This window comes from Neovison vison, chromosome 4, assembly GCF_020171115.1.
Source record: "Neovison vison isolate M4711 chromosome 4, ASM_NN_V1, whole genome shotgun sequence".
Classification (NCBI taxonomy): Eukaryota; Metazoa; Chordata; class Mammalia; order Carnivora; family Mustelidae; genus Neogale; species Neogale vison.
This window is the reverse complement of record NC_058094.1, coordinates 210,241,812-210,260,720: the sequence shown is the minus strand read 5'-3', so window position 1 is coordinate 210,260,720 and position 18,909 is coordinate 210,241,812. Positions and strand designations below refer to the sequence as shown.

General features: G+C 41.8%; 1 protein-coding gene and 1 long non-coding RNA gene across 3 annotated transcripts in view; one reads left to right on the top strand and one right to left on the bottom strand.

The window, feature by feature from the left end:
• The window catches only part of LOC122905079, a 31,865-nt gene extending 23,017 nt beyond the window's left edge, over positions 1 to 8,848 (top strand). The window contains exon 3 of the long non-coding RNA XR_006384313.1: positions 8,532 to 8,848. This is a non-coding gene — a long non-coding RNA (uncharacterized LOC122905079). The remainder of the gene's footprint in view (positions 1 to 8,531) is intronic.
• The window catches only part of MKLN1 (muskelin 1), a 335,662-nt gene that overhangs the window by 198,086 nt on the left and 118,667 nt on the right, over positions 1 to 18,909 (bottom strand). The window lies entirely within an intron of this gene.

Sequence of the window (18,909 nt, the reverse complement as noted above, 5' to 3'; positions counted from 1 at the left end):
CATGCATATTAAGAAGGGAATTTACAAATCAAACTTTAAAATAGACTCAATTTGTTCATCTGAAAAAGTGTAGTCATTCATCCCACAAATGGTATTGAGCACCTACTATGTCCCATGTAATGTTCTGGGCACTCAGGATACATCAAAGAATAATACAAATATTCCTGGGGCCCCTGGGTGGCTCAGTCACTTAAGGATCCAACTCTTGATTTTAGCTCAGGTCATGATGTCAGGGTCATGAAATCAAGCCCCACATCGGGCTCTGTCCTGGGCATGGAGCCTGCTTAAGATTTCCTCTCTTGGGGCACCTGAGTGACTCAATGGGTTAAAGCCTCTGCCTTTGGCTCGGGTCATGATCCCAGGGTCCTGGGATCGAGCCCCACATCGGGCTCTCTGCTGGGCAGGGAGCCTGCTTTCCTCTCTCTCTCTCTCTGCCTGCTTCTCTGCCTACTTGTGATCTCTGTCTGTCAAATAAATGAATAAAATCTTAAAAAAAAAAAAAAAAAGATTTCCTCTCTTTCTGCACTCCTCCCCCACCCCGTTCATCCATGCTCTCTCTTGCTCTCAAGAAACAAAAAATAAACAAACAAAAAATCCCAATAGCCTTGCCTTTATTTACCTTTTTGTTGGGGGAGATAGGTGAAAAACAGATAAATCTGCAAATTTTATTTAGCATTAGAAGTAGATCATGCTAATGAGGAAAAGAAAGAAAGTAGGGGTGTACAGGAGGGGACTTCAGTTTGAAATAGGGCTTGTCATCATTCAAAAGGTGATACTTCTGAAGGAAGACTTAAAGGAGGTGAGGAAAGTGGTCAGGTGGCCGTCTGAGAGAAGAGCAAATACAAAGGCCCTTGGGCAGGAGTGCGCTTTGCCTGCTGGAGGCACAGCAGGGAGGTCAGTGTAGCTGGAGTGCATGAAGGAGAGGAAGTGTGCTATTTATCTAACAAACACTTAACTAGTCCTTGCTAGTAGCAGTATTTTAAAGCACTTAAAAATATTAACTAATCCTCCCAACAACTATGTGAAGTGGATATTGTTTTCTTTTCCCAGATGATAAAACCGAAGCAGAAGAAGGTTAACAAACCACCCCCAAATAATGTAACCATTCGTAGGGCTCAGTAGTCCATCTCTAGAGGTTTTGGGGGCTTTGCAGCACCAAAGGGTGCCATCCTGCCTCCTAGCAGTAAGAGATGAGGTCCAGTAACAGGGGAAGGGTTCCCATAGCTCATCAGAAGCCATTGATAAGGATTTGGGATTTTGTACTGAGCGATAGGAATTTTGAACAGAAGAGTGATATGTGTTTGTTTCTGTTGTTGTTCCAGAAATTTCCAAATCATTTACATACTTTAAGTATTTAAAGTATCTGACATTTCCTATGCTGATGCAAATTCAAAAGAATTTCAACTTCTGGGAAAAAAGAAAACTTGATATGTGGAATCCAGAGATGATATCCCATCAAATACCATTTGTGTAGGGCGCCTGGGTGGCTCAGTGGGTTAAGCCGCTGCCTTCGGCTCAGGTCATGGTCTCAGGGTCCTGGGATCGAGTCCCGCATCGGGCTCTCTGCTCAGCAGGGAGCCTGCTTCCCTCTCTCTCTCTGCCTGCCTCTCCATCTATTTGTGATTTCTCTCTGTCAAATAAATAAATAAAATCTTTAAAAAAAAAAATACCATTTGTGTAAAGAGGAATGTCTTCTTCTTCCTTTTTTTTTTTTTAAAGATTTATTTATTTTTTTTTTAATTTATTTTCGGCATAACAGTATTCATTATTTTTTCACCACACCCAGTGCTCGATGCAATCCATGCCCTCTAAAATACCCACCACCTGGTACCCCAACCCCCCACCACCCATCAATTCAAACCCCTCAGATTGTTTTTCAGAGTCCATAGTCTCTCATGATTCACCTTCCCCTCCAACTTCCCCCAACTCCCTTCTCCTCTCTAACTCCCCATGTCCTCCATGTCATTTGTTATGCTCCACAAGTAAGTGAAACCATATGATAATTGACTCTCTCTGCTTGACTGATTTCACTCAGCATAATCTCTTCCAGTCTGGTCCATGTTGCTACAAAAGTTGGGTATTCATCCTTTCTGATGGAGGCATAATACTCCATAGTGTATATGGACCACATCTTCCTTATCCATTCGTCCGTTGAAGGGCATCTTGATTCTTTCCACAGTTTGGCGACCGTGGCCATTGCTGCTATAATCATTGGGGTACAGATGGCCCTTCTTTTCACTACATCTGTATCTTTGGGGTAAATACCCAGGAGTGCAATTGCAGGGTCATAGGGAAGTTCTATTTTTAATTTATTGAGGAATCTCCACACTGTTCTCCAAAGAGGCTGCACCAGCTTGCATTCCCACCAACAGTGTAAGAGGGTTCCCCTTTCTCCACATCCCCTCCAACACATGCTGTTTCCTGTGTTGTTAATTTTGGCCATTCTAACTGGTGTAAGGTGATATCTCAATGTGGTTTTAATTTGAATCTCCCTGGTGGCTAGTGATGATGAACATTTTTTCATGTGTCTGATAGCCATTTGTATGTCTTGATTGGAGAAGTATCTGTTCATATCTTCTGCCCATTTTTTGATATGCTTGTCTGTTTTGTGTGTGTTGAATTTGAGGAGTTCATTATAGATCCTGGATATCAACCTTTTGTCTGTACTGTCATTTGCAAATATCTTCTCCCATTCCGTGGGTTGCCTCTTTGTTTTCTTGACTGTTTCCTTTGCTGTGCAGAAGCTTTTGATTTTGATGAAGTCCCAAAAGTTTATTTTCGCTTTTATTTCCTTTGCCTTTGGAGACATACCTTGAAAGAAGTTGCTGTGGCTGATATCGAAGAGATTACTGCCTATGTTCTCCTCTAGGATTCTGATGGATTCCTGTCTCACGTTGAGGTCTTTTATCCATTTTGAGTTTATGAGGAATGTCTTCTGTTCTAAAGCTTTACGATAACTCTTTACTGTAAACACCTAGCAACACCTATGTATTTGGCTGTGCTTTCTTGGGGGGTACCAGGGCAAAGTTTTGACCAAAAAATTTTGTTTTCCTACTTCAAAGGGAGAAAAAAAGTGTATAGAAGCAAATGGGCTCTTTAAGATATGTCCTATTTCTTACAAAAAATGATGGGTTAGTAGTGCTGCTTTCTTGGGGCTTAATATTTTAGCACCCTGTATGGGGCCACCCACCTTCTCTGGGGCTCCATGACTTCAAGAGTTGCTGTGATCCAGAGGCAGCTGTCTTTGAGAGGAATTAAAGGACTGAGGCCTGAGTCACCAACCCTGCTCTAGGAGCACCTAGGATCAGTGCTGACAGAGTCAGTCTGGAGAAGAGAAACCTGGGAAGGTTACAGTCACCCAGGAATGATATTAATGATCATAATTGCTAGTTCATCTAGCATTTACTGTATGCCTAGCACTGTGCCAACTGCTTTAGAAGCATGAACTGTAAAGTACCATCATCCCCATGTTATGGATAAAGAAACTAAGTCTTTAAAAGATGAAGTTAAATTGCCCAATATTAGGGTGCCTGGGTGGCTTAGTCAAGTAAGCATCTGCTTTTAGTTTAGGTCATGATCTCAAGGTCCTAGGATCAAGCCACTTGTTGGGCTCCAGTCTCAGTGGGGAGTCTGCTTCTCCCTCCCTCTCCCTCTGCCCCTTTCCCCCACTTTTGCTCTCTCTCTCTCAAATAAATAAATAATTTTCAAAAAAATTGCCCGAGATCATACACAGCTGCAATTTAAGCACAACTCTGCCTATTTCCTCTTCCTTTATTCTATGCTCTCTGGGAATATAATTCTCTATGGTTATTCCTTCTGTAACTCTCAAAACATGGTCTTTCTGGGGGTAGTCCAGTTCTGAATTTCCAGCTGCCTTTTGGACATACCTGTAAGTTTCAGCCATATCCTTCCTTGTAACGTTGAGTATATCAGATACATCTTATGTGCCTCATCAGATTCTCTTGTCATCATTTCCTTGCTTACTCTGTCTCTGCCTCTGCTGCAACTGACCTGCTTTCCTTGGGCCCATGTAGGCCCCAAACCTAAAGCTGGACTTATCTGCCACTTTCCCGGCCTCATCCTCACCTTGACTGCCACCGAGTGACCAGCCTCACCAGTGTCATGAATTTCTGGTTTCCCTCTCTACTCCCCAACCAGGATTAAAGGCCATACTAGAGAGCATGTGGCTTGCTGAGAGACCAACAGTGGGATCATATTATATAACCTAAAAGTGTGAGGAACGTTACTCCTGGTGTGATGAACCTTGATCAGTGGTTAAATGGGAGGGAACCACAAAGATGGACTCCTTTTCCTTTCTCCCTCCCAAGAACCTACCTGAGCATGGTTTCACCACATAGCATCTGGAGGGATTCTGCACGGACACACAGGTCATAGTTTAGATATTTCAGACATCATCTTGCAGTGCTTCGTGTCTTTCTCTGTCTCCCTTCCCTTTTTCTCTCACTCTTACTGCCCTGGCATTGCATCTCCTAAATAAAACATGAGTGTTAATTCTGGGTTTGAGTTCTATCTTCTGTAAAACAGAGGCTAAGATTTTCAGGCTCCATTTCTCCAAGTGGAACCACCACTTCCTAAATTCTCCTGGCTCAAAGCCAGGAGTCCAAGAGTCCAAGAGTGTATTCTAGAAGATAATCATAGCTGATAATAAATTTCAGTCTTATCACTGTAACTGATAGAATTTGTGTATTACCTCCAAAAAGGTGCAGTTTATCTGAAAGAAAGTAAAAATATTTAAAAGGATCCTTGGTCAGGGGCGCCTGGGTGGCTCAGTGGGTTAAGCCGCTGCCTTCGGCTCAGGTCATGGTCTCAGGGTCCTGGGATCGAGTCCCGCATCGGGCTATCTGCTCAGCGGAGAGCCTGCTTCCCTCTCTCTCTCTCTGCCTGCCTCTCCGACTACTTGTGATTTCTCTCTGTCAAATAAATAAATAAAATCTTTAAAAAAAAAAAAGGATCCTTGGTCATAAAAAGACTCTGAACGAATAGCTCAAAACTAGCCTTCATCCTACACTGGAAAACAGAATTTCCTCTGGATTTTGAGAACCGCCTAAAAGCATCCAAATACCTGCCCCATCTAGAACCCCCTTGGGGTGTCTAATAGTCAGGAAACCAAATTATTTATCAACTTACTCTGCCATTCCAAACAAAACCACTTGTTCCAGGAGCAGGTATCCAACCTAGGGCAATAAGCCTATGCTGATGTGGTGGCTTGCCAAGAAAGGTTCTGCCCAACAGTCTGTACTTGGTGGTGAGCCGCCAACCCAGTCAGGTCCTTTGGGGGAATTGAATATGAAATACGGGGAGGGAGTCAGCAGTTAGCGATGGGCAGAAGCTAAAAGATCCACAGAGGAAAGGAAGAAAACTGAAGTCACATGGCCTCAGAAACCATGATGCAATCGGAGCTGGGAGATAGAGAAAAGAATAGAAAGTACTTAGCAGCAAGGGCAGCAGAAGCAGAGTCCCAGTCATAAATAATTAGAGTGCAGAGCAACAGATATTTACTGCGGAAGAGGCCGCAAGATAGCCCAGCTGCAATGGCCGTGTTGTGTGCTGAATCACCTTCCAGTTCCCACTGGTCATTACTTAAACTTAGATTGAAGCACCCTGAGTCTGTCTGTTCTGGAAATTAAATTGTTGCCTCTCCATATCTGTATCCGGCAAGGTCGTGGCAGGAAACTGAAGGTACACTCAGCTGGAGTTTTGAAAATAATTTGATGAAGACACTACTTACAGGGATGTAGGTGGGGTTGGGGGCATTTAGGAGGACTGTTGAGGCACCTAAGGACAGCAAGAGTGGAACCTCAGGCCTAAATAATGTTATAGGAGTCCAAAAGAGGTTACAGCTCTGAAGGGGCCATAGCTGTCAGACCATGGTGCTAAAGCATGGAGGAAAGGAGAACAAATACCTCAACCGCTTTTCCTCCCTGCCCTCTGATACTTGCTAATGCCTTCCATTGGCCAAACCCAACATCAAGCCACCATGATGCGGAGTCCAGATCATATCACCGTAACAGCCTCATGGGACGCAGAGTAGGACAAAGAAGGATGGGGGCTGTCAGGGGCTGACTAGTGGCCCCTTCAAAAAATACATTCATATGCTGATCCCAGACCCCGAGAATATTATATTATATGGCACAAGATGTTACTAAATTTAGGATCCTGAGAGGAGGAGCTTATCCTGAATTACTTGCATGGGCCCTAAATGCAATCATGGATGACCTAATAAAAGAAAAGTTGTGGGAGTTTTGAGAAAGAAGAGGTGGTAGCAATATGACCACGGGATCAGAAATTGGTGTGATGTGGCCACAAGCCAAGGAAAGCCTGGAGCCCTCAGAAGCTGGAGGAGTTGAAGGACAGACTCTGCCCTGGAGCCCCGGGAGGGAGCGGAGCCTTGCCAAAACCTTGATTTTTGTCTTCTAGCCTCCAGAACTGTGAGAAATGAAAATTCTGTTGTTTTAAGCCACCCAGTCTGTGGTGGTCTGTTATGGCAGTCACAGGGACTATTAGAGAGTAAATGGAGAATAACCAGCACAAAAATGTATTCATCTCAAATACTGGGTTGACCACAATGATATCCCTGATGACCTTGGCTGGAAATTATTTTGCCTCCCTCTCTCTATTCCCTTTGATATTTCTTTTTGGACCACTCATATGATTTAAATTAAATGTTCCCAAGTTTATTGTTACTCTTGCATACTAATAGATTTTCATCCTAACTAGATTATGACATCTTTTAGAACAAAAACTGTGTCTTGTACATGTTTGTATCCCATGAAAATCCTAGCACAGTACTTTTGAACAGAGTGGACATTCTGTAATTGGTAAATGAGAAAGAAAGCCTCCATTTGTCCATCTGTAAATGGAAAATAAAAATTTCCACTGACTTGCCTTTCAGAGATAATAATGGCAGTGTTTCCCAGAAACAATTTCTGCACCTGTAACTGAATGATGTATCTGAAACACCCTTTCCTGCTGGAGCAATTCCTCAGGCAAAAAAAAAAAAAAAAGAAAAATTACATCTAGTTTTAGGATACCCTCCATTCTATGTGGAGCTGAAACTTACACAGTTTTACCCTAAGGAGGAAAAGACAAAGGATAATTAAGAAAATATAAGTGCTTGGTATTGGTGTTTTCTCAGAAACTTTGGTTCATCCAGTCAATATTTATCAAAGGACTGTTATGTTAAAGTAGGGTCCATAAATGCTGGGAACACACACACACATACACAAAGAATAAGGCATGATCTCAAGTGAGTAATTATCACACAATTTGATGAATTTTTTTTTAAAGATTTTATTTATTTGACAGATCACAAGTAGGCAGAAAGGCAGGCCGAGACAAGACAGAGAGAGGGGGAAGCAGGCTCCCATCTGAGCAGAGAGACCAATGTGGGGCTGGATCCCAGGACCCTGGGATCACGACCTGAGCCGAAGGCAGAGGCTTTAACCCACTGAGCCACCCAGCCGCCCCTGATGAATGTTTTTTTATAAGAAGTAAATGCTGTGGAACCAGAAAGAAGGGAATGATGAAATTCTATTGATGGGAGTTTCACCAAAAAAAAAAGTCACAGCCAAGCTGGTCTTTTAGGACTTCATCAGGCAGAAGCAAAGTCAGGAGCATTCAGGGACCAAGAGAAAAATAACTTTGCCTGAGCTGTTGCCAAGCAAACCACACCCTCAGCTCTGCCCTATTGTATTCACAAAGACCTATTTTTATTCATTATCCCCATAGCTACTTTTTAAGAAAGGAAGAGAAAGCGGAGTACTTCCCTATTTTGCATCTAGGTACTTTGTATGACAAAGAAAGGAGATGATCCAGAGGGAAAGCAGAGGTTCACTGCAGACAAGTCCAATAATGATTAGTCCAAATAGCCATCCCTTGAACTTAACAAACTCTTACCTTTCCTCAGCTTCTACTTCACCTCTGAGAACCAAGGCAGGCTATCCTTTGAGTGTGTGGTTCCAGCACATGAAACTCTCAAAAGAAAGTAGGCAAGGAATGAGAGCATCCCCTGGTCTCATTGCCCAACATGAGGAGGCACTTCTTTGAATGGGAAGTATGGCGGAAGCCCTTTTCCTTCCCCTAGGGTGGTGACCTTCACATCACTTCTTGAGGAATAGCTGAGTCTGGGGCACCGCCCAACTTCCCTCCCAGGCCAGCCTCGCTAGGCCTCTGAGACCAAAGTTGGCTGCTTCAACTCAGGGAAAGCAGCCAAGAGACAGGGAAAGACCAGCCTAAACCCACCAAGGGACAGAGGATTTCCCGTCCTCCCCCTGAAGCTCCCACTGGAAAGTAGGGAAGCTGGGGAACCAGATTCTAGCCTCAAAGGGTACATCCCTTTGTCTTTGTTTTCTTAAAAAGCCTCTACCTTCCAGACTTTGCCAGGACGCTGGTGGCATTTTCACGAAGCAGTAATAACAAGGACAGAGCGTTCTAGCTGCTGGAGCCTACTGACTGGTCACTCTTTCCACTGCCTTTTGTTTTCATGCATCATTCCCTCACTTGCTTCTCAGATTCCTCAGGGCTTTGAAAAAGCCACAAACGATCCTCACAGTGACACCACCCAGCAAGCTGGCAGACATTGCTGACACGCACCCGGCCCGAAGCAATGGCACGTGTCCATGCCTTGACAACTGACGCGCAGCCGTACACCTAGTGAGAGGGAGAACAACGTCTACAAAGCAACCCCCACCGCCACCATAAGCCACTCCAGCAGAGGTGGGACTTTAGATTAAATACTACCCCGTGGACTGCTAAATAACATAACCGGATTTGATTCAAAATGTAAAGTATGCTGGAGAGCGGTACTTCTCTACTCTCTCCTCAAGGATCTAAATGTAGCAAGACGGGTGTTACCAACAAAACAGTAAGTGCTCTCACTGTGCCAATTTACTTACCAGTATACTACACTGTGCATACAGACATACCTACATGGATCAGAGGGTCTCGCTGATACTTATGGTTCGGTGTCATCTGTGGCCCGTTTCAAACTATGCTGCAGAGCTATCCTGCCAGAATCGGAAAATATGGCCCAGATATGTGTCTTTTTAAAAGGCTTGACAAGGTTGGTTAGCACAGGGGAAAGAGAAATTCTTGCATATCCCTGATGAGAATAAAAATTAGTTCAGCCACTGTGGAGAGTAATCTTGAGAGCAGTCTGGTGAAATTGACAATGTGCATATTCTATTCTCTAGTAATTTCCATTCTAGATATATTCCCTAGAAGAATTCTCACATGTGAACCCAAGGAAGCATATGCAAAGACATTAATTCCATCATGATTTGAAATAGCAAAACACTCGACAAATATTCATTCATAATAGATCCTAAAATATGTCTACAACAGGACTATATCGCAGTACTATACAGTATAATATTGCTATATTATAAAGAATGGACTGGCTTTACAAGAGTCACATGGATAAATCTCAAAAACATGATGTTGGGAAAAAAGTTTCAGAAAATAATACGTTATATGTTAATAAAATAATTTTTAAAAGTTTCAGAAAAATATGTACACTATTTATATACGTGTCTAAATACCCAAAACTTATATGTTGTGTACTAAAAATAGAAAAACACTGGAGAAGGATTCCCACAACCTTCCAGAGATTGGTTACATCTGGAAAGAGATGGGATGTAAGGGTCTTCTTTTGCAACTACTTTTTCTTTCTTTTAGAAACAATCTTAAGGGGCACCTAGGTGGTTCAGTTGGGTAAGTGTCCGACTTTGGCTCAGATCATAATCTCAGGGTCCTGGGATAGAGCCCAAGTCAGGCTCCCCACTCATCAAGGAGTCTGCTTCTCTCTCTCCCTCTGCTGGCTCTTGGAAGCTCACGTGCATGTGCGTGTTCTCTCTCTCTTTCTCTATCTCAAGTACATAAATCTTTTTTTTTAATCGTAAGCAAATATGGCAAGCTGTTATAATTTATTACATCTGGATAGTGAATGTAGATCCCATGGGTGACTCTGAGGTCATCCATAGCAGAAGGATCTTTTGAAATTTTTAGGATTCTCAAATACTGAAAATAAAAGTTTGTTTATGGGAATGAGCCATCCCCATAAATATGTATGAAACTACTGAGTCCTCTTAGTAATATATACACCTTGAGATGTTTTTCATTAATGGAGGAGTTGTTCCATAGATTCCTACACACTCTCTTACTCAGGTAAGTGACTCCCTGGATTTGTGAACATCTTTGACAGAAGTGCAACTGCATGAATCGGGTCATTCTACACATGTAGATATCATTATTATAATCTTACCTAGAGATTCTCAAACTTGGCTGACAATCAGACTCATGCGATTATATTTTTTTTAAGATTTTATTTATTTATTTATTCATTTTAGAGAGAGAGAGCAAGTGAGTGAGCCCGAGGAGGAGCAGCAGGGAGAAAGACAAGCAGATTCCATGCTGAGCATGGTGCCCAATGTGGGGCTCAATCCCATGACCCTGAGATCATGACCTGAGCCAAAATCAAGAGTTGGATACTTAACCCATTGAGCCACCCAGGGGGCCCCTCCTGACAAAATTTTTAATGCAGTTTTCCATACAATGTGATGCAGTAGTTCTGAGGTGAGACCCTGGAATCTCCGTTTTTAGTAGGGGTGTCAAGAGATTCTTATGATCACCCAGGTTTGAGAAACTATGATAACTAATCATAGTCACCTTCTATTAATGTTTTTAAAGAAGCTGAGGAGGGAGAGAGATGGGATTTTTAAAAAGCAAGAAAATTAAAGGAGGAAGGGGAGAAAGGAGGGAGGAAGAGAGGCACTGTGTAAGCCTCCAAGTCTCTCCTACTCTCTTTTTTCCAGGTCTCTCCAGCCTTGAATTATTTTTCCATCCCTTGAACTTTGCTAGAGTTCTAATTATCTGTAGCGTTCCTTTAGCAGTTCTGTACTTCCCTTTACATTGCTGTAATGGGCTATTACTTACTCAATAGGATTATGTCTTTACTTCCTGAATTAGGCTATAAATTCTTCAGGATAGAGACCATATCTTGTTTATCTTTGTATTTTCTATGGTCACAATGCCTTGAACAGAATAAGCAATAAAGCATCATGATTAAGAATATAAGATAAAATGAGGGGCACCTGGGTGGCTCAGTGGGTTAAGCCTCTGCCTTCAGCTCAGGTCGTGATCTCAGGGTCCTGGGATTGAGCCCCCGCAATGGGCTCTCTGCTCAGCAGGGAGCCTGCTCCTCCCACCCCCGCCCCACCACATGCCTCTCTGCCTACTTGTGATCTCTCTGTCAAAAAAATAAATAAAATCTTAAAAATAAAAAGATAAAATGAGTTTTGAAGTGTGGCAAGATACAAGATCAATGTATGAAAATCAATTGTGTTTCTATGCACTAGTAGTAAACAACCTGACAATGAAATGCAATGCAATCCCTATCCAAATTCCAGCTTTTTTTTCTTTTTTCTTTCTTTCTTTTTTTTTGGAAGAGTTTGACAAGCTGATCCTACAATTCATATGGAAATGCCCCCTGAAGAGCCAAAACATTCCTAAAGAGGAAGAAAAAGAACAAAGTTGAAAGATGCTAATTTCTTTTTTTTTTTTAAGATTTTATTTATTTATTTATTTGAGAGAGAGAGCACAAGCAGAGGAAAGGGCAGAAGAAGAGGGAGAAGCAGACTCCCTGCTCAGCAGGGAGGCTGACCAACCTATGGGCTTAATCCCAGGACCATGACCTGAACAGAGATCAGACACTTAATGGACTGAGCCACCCGGGTGCCCTGAAAGGTTCTCATTTCCTAATTTCAAAATCTACAACAAAACTATAATAATCAAGCCCTAAGGCAAAAAGATAAACATAGAGATCAATGAAATAGAACTGAGTGTCCAGAAATAAACCCTCATGTTTATGGTCAATTGATTTTTTGATAAGGGTGCCAAAACAATTCAATATGGAAAGACAATTTTTTTTTTCAATAAATGGTGCTAGGATAACTGGATATCCACATGCAAAAGAATAAAATAGGATTATACTTCACACCATATAAATAAATTAACTCAAAATGCTTCATAGAGTTAAAACTTAGTTAAATCTTAGAGTTAAAACTATAAAACTCATAAAGGAAAACATACAAGTAAATCTTTATGACCTTAGATTTGACAATGGTTTCTGAGCTATGTCACCAAAAGCAGAAGTAACAATAGATAAATTAGACTTTAAAATGAAAAACCTCAGTGTTTCACAGAGCACCATCAAGAAAGTAAAAAGACAACCCACAGAAGCAGAGGAAACCTTTGAAAATCATATATTTAAGAAGTCACTTGTTTCTAGAATGTATAAAAACCTATTGTTACTCTGTAATAAAATGACAAATACCCAGTTAAAACATGGACAAGGAATTTGAATAAATATTCCTCCAAAAAGTATCTACAAATTGACAATATGTACAAGAAATTATATTCAACATCATTAATCATTAGGGGAATATACAAGTCAAAACCACAATGAGATACGTCTTCACACCAACAAGGATGGCTTTCATAAAAACGACAATAACAAGTGTTGGTGAGGCTATAGAGAAATTGGTTACACATTGCTTGCATATTGCTAGTAGGCATGTAAAATGACGTAGCCACTTTGAAACACAGTGCGGCAGTTTCTCAAAATACTAACCATTGAGTCACCAGGTTACTTAGCAGTTTTATTCCTAGGCATATACTCAAGAGAAATGGAAATAGCTCCACACAGGAAGTTATCCATGAATGTTTATAGCAGCCGTATTTGTAAATGGCTAAAAAGTATAGACAACCTATGTCCATAAACCAGTGAATGGATACACAAAATGTGGCATGTCCATTCAATGGACTACTTTCAGTCATTAAAAAGAGCAAGACGCTGATACATGCTACAACACGAATGAACATTGAAAACATGCTAAGTGAAAGAAGCTGTTCACAAAAGAACACATTTAGTAAAAAGGTCTTTAGGGTGGGCCCTAATCCAATACGACCAGTGGTCTTATAAGAGGAAATTTGGATGCACACAGAGATGCCAGAGCTGGGCATACATAGAGAAAAGACCATGTGAGGACATAACAAGAAGGCAGCCATGTGTAAGCTAAGGAGAGAGGACTCAGGAGAAGCCAGACCGCTGACAACTTGACCTTGGACTTCTAGCCTCCAACGCTTGAGAAAACAAATCTCTCTTGTTTAAGCCGCTTAGCCTGTGGTGTTCTGTTATGGCAGCCACGGCAAACTAGTGGTCCTTTGAGTATGTACCAATGATGTGGTATATAAAAAAGGTCTAGGGGTGCCTGGGTGGCTTGGTGGGTTAAAGCCTCTGCCTTCGGCTCAGGTCATGATTCCAAGGATGCTGGGATCGAGTCCCACGTCGGGCTCTCTGCTCGGCAGGGAGCCTGCTTCCTCCACTCTCTCTCTCTCTCTCTCTGCCTCTCTGCCTGCTTGTGATTTCTGTCAAATCAATAAATAAAAATCTAAAAAAAAAGTCTATGCGTGACATCTTCTGATCACTCATGTCATCAACTATTAGAAATATAAAAACTTTCCCATTTGCAACAACATGGATAGAGCTAGAGAGTATTATGCTAAATGAAATAAGTCAGTTAGAAAAAGACAAATACAATTTGATTTTGCTTATATGTGGAATTTAAGAAACAAAACAAACAAGCAAAGGGAAAAAAGAAAAAAGAGAGAAAGGCAAACCGAGAAACAGACTCTTCAGTATAGAGAACATACTGATGGTTATCAGAAGGGAGATAGGTAGGTTGCGGGGGAGGCTATTAAATAGGTAATGGGATTAAGGAATGCGCTTGTGATGAGCACCAGGTATTGTATGGAAACTAATATTATACTGTATGTTAACTAACTTGAATTTAAATAAAAAACTTAAATATTTGTGAACTTCCTGGAAGATCAAGTACTATGCAATAGTTATCATTCACAAGCCTTGTAGGGCCCTGGCCCTTGAGGATGCTGTGTTCACCAACCCAAAAGGTAAATACATAGAGAAGAAGATCTCTTTAGACCCTTGGGATTTTCATAAATTGGTAGAGATTGATCCAGATGTGCTTAAAACCAGGGAAAATGTCATTTAAAATGATGTTTAATTACTGAGAACTTTTAATAACATGGGAAATGATTATAATACTCAGTAAAAAATTCAGCATGCAAATTTAACATGTAGAGATAGAATCATATTTGTGTAATGATATGCAAAGGAGAATGACTGAATAGAAATACAGTCAGAGTTAACATTAATTTTTCATTGTGGAGAGATTATTTTTTTTTCTTTATACCTATGTATTTCTGAATTTTACGTAGTGAGCAAGTGTTAGTTTCATGATCACAAATAATATTTATATTTTAAAGAAAAATACTAGGCCAGAGGGTATATGCTAGGATCATGCTAGGACCAAGAGTCGTCTCCAGGAGACATAGTTCCTTGACTCAGAGGTCAGATCTGAGTGCTGTTGTAACCCTAGATTCCCTCCTATCCTCTTGGGATTTGGCCATAGGATGTTGCCCTATGCCTAGAAATCCTGATTAGGATCCTATAGTGCCCTCCTGTCTAGAACAAGTCTCTGAACACTGATCCTTCCTTCAGACCTCTAACCCCTGACTCTGAATTTAGGATTCTCTTTCTGGATTCAGGTGCCCACCCTCCTTCTCTACCAATGACTCTACCCAACTTCTCCTTCCCTTTCTCACAACTTTCTCACAACATTTTGTGTTCTGAGGCTGCCCACGATGATGTGCTGACAACTGGCAAAGTGGCTGAAAAGTAACAAGCACAAAATGGGGGGGGGGGTCCAGAGGAAAGAAATATTGGGGAGCAGGAGGCAGGGTATGCTTCAGAGGTTTCCTTCCCTGTGGAGGTTTGACACTCCCCATCTCTGTCTACTCCTTCTCTTGTCCCTCCTCCTTAGGGGAGGAGCTTAATCTGGGGAAATACCGGGCAAACTCAATTAGCTGCTCTTTTCTTTTTCTTAGGTGTCTTCCTGTTCTCAGTGAGGATATCACCGTGCTCTGCTCCTCTGGGGGCAGGGTCCCTTCCCCTTCCTACCATCCTCTCCACCCTCAGCATGAGAAGGCCTGTCCTGATCAAATGTTCCTTGTGACTAGGTGAATAAGTCTACCTAATTCTGAATCTCACTTAGTATGCCATTATTGCTCACAAGAAACAGCATTTACCAGCAATCAAGGTGATATTTTGGTCTCCCTTTGCTCACTCTTTTGTCTCATTTCTCATCTTGACCAGAACCCAGGACAGGGATTGGGGAAAAGATTGCTATTAATGGGAAGTTCTCAGAAAACTGAAAAGAAAATAATACTTGTTAAGAGCCAACTCTGAGGGGCGCCTGGGTGGCTCAGTGGGTTAAGCCGCTGCCTTCGGCTCAGGTCATGGTCTCGGGGTCCTGGGATCGAGTCCCGCATCGGGCTCTCTGCTCAGCAGGGGGCCTGCTTCCCTCTCTCTCTCTCTCTCTCTCTGCCTGCCTCTCCATCTACTTGTGATCTCTCTCTGTCAAATAAATAAACAAAATCTTTAAAAAAAAAAAAAAAAGAGCCAACTCTGGGCTCAGCATGAAGAGAGGAGTTTTACCTATGTTAGTGTATTTGATTCCTACAACTACCCCCAATAGTTTACATCATTTTCCCTTTCCACATAAAAAGGAAACCAAGGCTCAGAAAAGTTAAGAAACTTGCCCAAGATCTCACAGCTAATAAGTGGCAGTTGTCTCTCTGACTTCAAAGCCCAAGCACTTTCCACTGTCTTTGGGTGCTACCAAGAGACTCTTCAGGGACTGAGGCAGCAATCTCATCTTCATTAATGCTTCATCCTAACCAACTGAGCTAGCAATTAAGCAACATGCAGGGGAGGCAAGATGATACTACCAAAGGACAAGGAACAAGGTGGTCGCAAAACTCTAGATGGAAAAACATCAAGATACTTGTTTTTTCCAAAATCTCTTGGAGACTCTTGGACTTGTGCCCCAACTTGTGCTCTGACTTCTCTCATTGTAAAATAATTCAGTAATACCTGGTCTTCCTTAAGTCAGACCACATGTCATGCTTCTCTGAGACTGGCATCAACACTGTTGTCGCTTTGCTTGTACTTGCTGTTAAAAAAACAAATGTATATCACATTGCCTTGGATAGAGTAAAAATAATCATAATGAATAACGAATCTGTGAATAGTATATGAAAACAGAGGTCGTAAACTTATGAACCGAAAATGACATTTAAATGCCAGCCATAGGGGGCGCCTGGGTGGCTCAGTGGGTTAAGCCGCTGCCTTCGGCTCAGGTCATGATCTCAGGGTCCTGGGATCGAGCCCCGCATCGGGCTCTCTGCTCAGCAGGGAGCCTGCTTCTCTCTCTCTGCCTGCCTCTCCACCTACTTGTGATTTCTTTCTGTCAAATAAATAAATAAAATCTTTAAATAAATAAATAAATGCCAGCCATAGGGGCCGGCCCTTTAAACAGACAAGCTAAAATTGTTGTGATCTGACTGTGAAGGATAGTCAGCTGGCGGGCTGAACCACAGTCACTAAGAGGGCCAACAACTCCCCAGATGACAAGGAACCAAGCACATTTCCAGGAGCTAAAACTCCACTAGTTTCTTCTCATCTTCCCAACAAAAGCTCAGAAAGTACAAGGGCACCTCACAGGCCACTAAGCACATTCTCGGTCATCCTCCAGGGAAATCTGATGCTGAAAAATGGATCTTTTCCAAAATAGTGGTTCAAACCAGATGAGGAATTACAGAGAAGACAGCCTTCCATGGAAAATACCCTGCCTCCAAATCCCCAATGTCTTCATTAGGGAAATGAAAACACAGGCACACCAGCTGGTCTCAACTGCTTTGAAGCACCATGGTACGGTGGAAAGAGCTGGCTGGCAACAAGAGAGACTAGCCTTCTAGTCCCCAACTTGCCCAAGTTTTAGCTAGGTGACCTTGGCAAAAGTATTTAACTTATCTGAGCCTCACTCCCCTCATTTGCTAAATGAGGTTTCACTAGATGATGATGCCTTCTGATTCTGAAATCCTATCTTTCATCTTTGGATTAGCATCTTACATCTAAAGAAAATTAAAGTAGGTTCTTGGGTGTTGTGTTTCTCAAAGATCCTGTTATCCCAGGAATCTCACCTTTTCAGTATCCTTCATTGGCTTTCCTTCTTCCATAAGAATAAACCTTAATTCTTCAGCGTGGCATTCAAGGCCTTTTGTGATCAGCCCATGCCTATCAGTGCAACCTTCCTTCACTCCCACCAATTGTCTATTTTATACTGTGGCAGTACTGGACTATTTCTATTCCTCCATAATATTCTTACTGCAATACTAAATATTTATTGAGCATGTACCCTGCTAGACACTCACCTTGGTAATCCTTTGTACATACTGTTCATTTTGCTTGGACTGCCTTATATTAATTAAGGTACAGCTTGCTCCTCTAACAAGCTATATGATATAGTATTAGTATCAGTAGATTAACACAACAGTCATGTAACAGTTCAGTGTGGCAAGCAGCCTTCCACCCAGGGGCCTTCTGCTTTGTTATCTCTGCCATCCTCTATACTTGAGAGTCCTTTACTTCCAAAGTTAACAGCTAGGAAAGAGAAGGAAGAAAAGTCACACTTATTTCTTACCCTAATCCAGAAATGGTGCAGATCACTTCTGCTCACATCCCATTAATGAGATCTGGTTACTTGGCCCCACTTAGATGTATGGGGGGCTGGCAATTAGTTGGGCCGCTTGCCAGAAAAATTTCATACTGTGAAGAAGAACATAATTCGCGCGCCTGGGTGGCTCAGTGGATTAAGCCGCTGCCTTCGGCTCAGGTCATGATCTCAGGGTCCTGGGATCGAGTCCCGCATCGGGCTCTCTGCTCAGCAGGGAGCCTGCTTCCTCCTCTCTCTCTCTCTCTCTCTGCCTACTTGTGATCTCTCTCTGTCAAATAAATAAATAAAACCTTTAAAAAAAAAAAAGAAGAAGAAGAACTAAGTCTTTGGTGGACAACCAGCCATCTTATCCCCTTCTTTGATTAGTCTACTTAGCAAAGGCTTGTTCACCATTCAAACCTCATTTCAAGTGCTACCTTCTTTGTGATGTCTTCCTTGACTTAGGGAGGCAGATGTAGGTCCTCCTTTTCCAATGCCTCACCACACTTTGCATATTTCTCCATGATGACAGTTATCATAGTTAACTGGATGGTTTGCATGCCAATCTACCCAACTGGAGTGTGACTCTTAAGGGCAGGAATCTTGTCTTTTCATTTTTGTATTTGGAAATTTTAGCATAGTGCCTGGTAAATAGTAGTTTTACAAGGATATTTAATGAATTAATGAATATTATCAGTGAATTGACAAATAAATGAGTGGTTACCCTAAAGAAAAACGTTGTTTTGTTTTTTTAAATTGTTTTAAGTAGGCTGCATGCCCAAAGTGGGGTTCAAACGCATGACCTTGAGATTAAGAATCTCATGCTTGGCAGCTCTTTTTGCCTGCAAATCCTGTCCCTGTGCTTCAATAAAACCACCTTTTTGTACTGGGGGGAAAAAGAAAAGGAATTTCATACTCCACCCACTGAGCCAACCAGGTACCCCGAGCAGCTGGTTTTTACAGAGGAACAAAGACCTCAGTTAAAAATGAAACAAAGCACAGTAACTATTGATGACTCAGGTTTATCCAAACACTAAAAACAAAGTAAACTTCCAATACAAATATTACAATTAAATTAATATTTTTGCATTGTTATTTATTTAGGATCTGTTTTTCACAGAGCTTACAATAAACAAACAAATATTCTAAGGGGCACCTAACTGGCTCAATCAATTGAGTGCACAACTCCTGACCTCAGGGTCATGAGTTCAAGCCCCACGTTGGGTATAAAGCTTACTTAACATAAACACATACA